Raw genomic sequence first — 4,948 nt, 5'->3', positions numbered from 1 at the left:
TCCAGGGAGCTGGGTGTTTATTTATTTTTGCTTAATAATTCATCTCTGAATGTGGCAAAATGATGTTGTTCTACACAGTTAATCTGACATTGCATAATCATAACCTGCTTTATAAAACAATAATGACCTCACAGCATTACATATAGTATATTGGTCAGACTGTATATGCACTCAAAAGCATTGAATCAGTAAGTGTAATTAAGTCTGCACATTAACTAGAGCAGTAATACAACGTACTGTCTTTCAATAATCCAAACGTTTAGCTGATATGAACACCATTCATATGCAAAAATAAGCAATTGCAACAAGTTTGTACTTTACTGTGTGTGCATGTTTCTGCAGATGCATGAAAGCAGCTATACTCAATATTTGTATATCATCACGAGTCCCCGTAATGATGAAACCACCGACAGTTGATAAATGTTGTGTTCATAGCCGGTTTCTTTTGCCCCCAAGTGGCCAAAATCTTGAGTCATTGCAGGTTTAAAGTGTCAACATTGACACACACACGGGACAGAAAACTGCTGCACTTCTCTCTCTGAGACCTGTCGTCCATCAAAGCAAGATAAGTGATCTGTGATCAGAGATGCAACAACTGTCATCCCATAGAGAACAGCGCAGCAGCAGCTTTCTGCTCGTTCAAACTGTTTTATGTTATTTCAAGGTTGAAAAAAGTGAAGAAGAAACAACAATCCTTTGCATTTAATTCTTCCTCTCTGTGGAAGCAGAATCACTTGGACCTGGAAGCCTCAATTTAATTAATTTCTTATTTCAACAATCTGACACCTAGTGTAAAATAGTATTCTAAATATTAGCCTTACACTGAAGTAGTTTGTAAAGCACCACCACCCATTTTGACCCCTTAATTGATTGGAACATTCTGTGTTATTGTCATATTGTATGCCCTCAAGCTGTGTGGATATTTCATTTTCCCAGGACTCATGGTTGCAGTTGAGTGTCTGTGCTCCTCCTCCCCTCCAACATGTCTCAGCTCTGTCTCCAACAGCTGTCTCTTTCTAATGGCCTCGACCTTTCTGCTCCTCCACTCCACTTCCAGCCCTGCCATCATAATCACAGCTCACTGTCACACTCTGTGCTGCTCCCTCTGTGTCTCGCTGGGATAATTAACATAATTGGACTTCATGACATTGACGGACATCAGGGTTAAATGACATAAAATGGTGACTAGGCATAGAAAGATAATGATGATGGTTGTTATAATTAGCTATTAAAGATATTACAGCAGTGTGATTCTGATTATAATTGCAAGGATGATGTTCAAAGGTGTGAGTGTTGTAATAACTTTCAACCTTGTGGAGATAATGATGATGACATTGATCATTGGATTACAGAACTGTTAGACTGTTAATCACCTTTATTGTGCAAATAAAGGCAAAGAATGAGCAGCCAGTTAGCTTAGCATAGCACAAAGACTGGAAACATGCACAAGGGGGATACAGACCGGCACTTCTATACAGGTTAAACAAGCAAGATCATGTCCCTGTAGGCACATTTTATTACCTTTGGACGGAGCCAGCTACTTCCAACTCTGTGTAGGCCTAACGCAGCTGAACAAAACGGGTTAAAATAGAAAATAATAAAGTTATAAAGAATCTAAATCATCACTGCAACAGCTGGATGAGCTACTTTGTGGTAGGATCGCAGCAATCACCTGGATTGGTACCAGCTCGAACATACGATATATTTAAAGAGGGCACTCATCAGACTCCGACAGCTCGGACCTCCTTCTGGTCTAAAACAAAGTTGACTTCACACATCACACACTTGGAAGTTACTTACGCATACTGACCTAAAGTGATCACCAAACCAAACCAAGCATCTTTAAAGGACAATAAATTATATATCATTTTCTTTTGTTTAAAAGTCCCATTTTTTTATTTTTCATACAACGCAAAGCAAGTTGCATTGTTTGGCTCTGGGACTGGAGTGTCACAGGTTCAAGCCCCTCCAGGCAGTCACCAAACACACCCGTAAGTCAATCTCATTCAAATGTACGAGGCTCCAACTAGTGGCACGACCGCATACTGCAGATACATCTACACAACATTTGTTGACAGTTTCGCGCATTATCAGTTAATGTATTTTTAATCCGTTGAATTATTGACAGTGATTAATCAAGTAATCAAAGACCTCCCTAGAACGGGTCAAATGTGCTTAAGAAATTGTGGAACTTTAATTTCTTTTGAAGTGTTCTTTTCAAAGAGCACCACATGCATTATTCACACATATGAAGGCTGGCGTGTCATCTTCTTGACGTCTCAGTAAGTCGTTACACTCTAACCAGATATAACTTGTAACTCCACACTGTCAGCTGCATTAGCACACTGAAGCCCGATCAAAATGATGATATGAAGGAGGATGGGGGATGGTGGCGTTAATAACATAATAATTAAGATGATGAAGGGCAGGTGCGGGTCGTGCGCTGGACCTTCACAGCTTAGGTGCAAACACAGCTGGTTGCTAGGTTACGGTGTCCGCCGGGGGGTCCTTGTAAGGCCTGGAGCTGGGGTGAGACAAGGGGTCGACACAACTCTACCTTCAAACCCCACAGCACGCTAAAAATAGACCAGGGGTGTGTGTGTGTGTGTGTGTGTGTGTGTGTGTGTGTGTGTGTGTGTGTGTGTGTGTGTGTGTGTGTGTGTGTGTGTGTGTGCGTGTGTGTGTGTGTAGAAAGCTCTGTGGAGAAAATGACGCAGATGCACGTAATAAGTTCCCAGTCTTCCCTCCGGATGTATCGCACATTTTAACAAAACTTCGCAAAAATCAGCAAAAGAAAATGCTTGTTTTCCATCCACTACGGTTATGCTGTGATTATGAGTTGTTTTATTGAGATAAACAGTAGGTGTCGCTAATTCTCCTGATCGGAAAACCATTATACCGTTGCAGAAGAAGAGGCCACAAGATGACGTAATTAAAAAAGCACCAGTCGAACCTCAAACGCTGAAAAACAATGTAGAAAACTGGATGGTAATATGATTCTGTTTGTTACATGTAGTAATGTGAGGAAGGTTACGTCAGTTCTGTGTGCAGCGATGAGGAGACGGTTTTAAACTGCAGCTACTTTTTGTTCTTTAGAGGCGCTGAAGCTTCTGTGGACGTTGAAGTCACATGCATCATGTATGTCATCATTTATTCGCTAAATTCCACTGCACTGCATCGCATTTTGCTTTCATCGACTGCTTTTGCACGTCAGCCAATCCAAGAATCCGAGTGTATCTTAAAAATGTTGCGTAATTTTAAGATTTTTCAAATGTTCTGTGTTTCAACTCCGGCTTTTTAATGCACAAATTGAAACTGTGCATAAAAATAGGTAGATGCAATCGCACCTACTGATATCAAGTGTACTGAGAAGGACGGGGAAGATTTGGGGAAGGTGTTAAAAGTCAATGAGTGAAGGCAAAGTCTGACGCATTAGCCGAGCGGTGCGTAAGGCTGCTGTAATACGAGCTCCTTTCTCTCTGTCTTCTCTGAGAAAGCTTTATCCCCTTCTGCCTTACTTTCCTCATGCACACTCTCACACCCCATCTCCTTTTATAAAAATACCCAAGGACAATCCTCACTATTAATAGGAAGTGTTGTCAACTGGCTCTGGAGAAATGAGACCTTCTGTTCAGCTAACTATTTTTGCGGTCCTTTGTAGCCATGACCCCTTTCACTGTCAATTACCTTCATTTTCCAGACTATTAAAAACAAAAACTGCTTTAATCTATATACCTTTTCAAATAAATCCTAAATGCTGTGTCAAATAATCTCAAGAACAAAAGTTTTTCTTACTTTTATGAAGAAAAATGATGATAGCATTAAAATATTTAATCTGCTCATGCACCATGGTCAGTGTTTTTCTGCCCATCATAGGCTCCCACAGAGAATTGTTCCAGAGCAGCAGTGATGGACTCAGTGTTATATTATTTACTTGGCTCCTCTTTCAGCACTGGGCTCTTTTAGTTCCAGCTCTGGAGCGGTAATCGAGCTCCGCGCATACTGCCAGTGATTTATGGACCCCGGGGTTACCGTCCTGTAGGCCTGCCCTCAGCTATACCCCGAGCGCTACAATCTGACTGCATATACAGTAATCTGTGTCCAGTGTTTTTGAGTCAATGCATGCACACTGTGACATAAGTGAGATATTACTATAGCTGTTAGCTACTTAAGTAGCATCCACCTTGAGCCTGTTAAAAATACTTTCACATGACATGAACAATCAGATATACATGGGATAGTAATATGCACGCAGTAGCCTACAGAAAGATATTCTTTATATTTTACAATACTTAGCTAAACTGGTCCAGTTTTGCGCACCCGCACAGCTCAGTACCACAAACCGACCCGTTACCCGCAATGATCTCCAAGTCAAATCCGGACTCAACCCGACCCATGATTAAACCCACAAAGTGCTTTATTTTCACTCTGGGTTCTCTGTTCTTAAATATCAAATCCAGCCCGAGGAAAAGTCTCTTTCACTGGCTGCGCTCGATGGCTGTGTCAGGGATGGCGGGCACAAGGGCTGTAGGGAATGTCTTTTTATTTTTTAAGCTTTTATTTAAGTTTTTAAGTAAAGCTTCGAATGTCTGTTGATTTTGTGTTATTGTGATTATATAAATGTAATTTATGGGGCCGTTAGATTGCTGCTAAACCGCCCTGCTATTACAGGTGCGTGAAATTGTGTGCAGCAAGCGGGAGAGCAAATAATGTTTTGATTGCAGTGAAAAGGTTATGGAAGAATATGAATTGAAGCAGAATATTTGGGAATATGAAAACAATTGAAGTTCTTTGAAATGATTACATCTATCTTTTTTCAATAAATTTGGACTTTTGGAGCGGAGACAAGGAGTTTATTTTTCACCTGTGCAGTACCCGTGAATTTATATAATTGTTTTTTTTACTCGTTAAAACCGTAAACCTCCAGTTCATGACTGTGGGTTAGCTT

Source organism: Cottoperca gobio, chromosome 8 (assembly GCF_900634415.1).
Source record: "Cottoperca gobio chromosome 8, fCotGob3.1, whole genome shotgun sequence".
Classification (NCBI taxonomy): domain Eukaryota; kingdom Metazoa; phylum Chordata; class Actinopteri; order Perciformes; family Bovichtidae; genus Cottoperca; species Cottoperca gobio.
The sequence above is the reverse complement of the archived record's forward strand: the minus strand, read 5'-3'. Positions refer to the sequence as shown.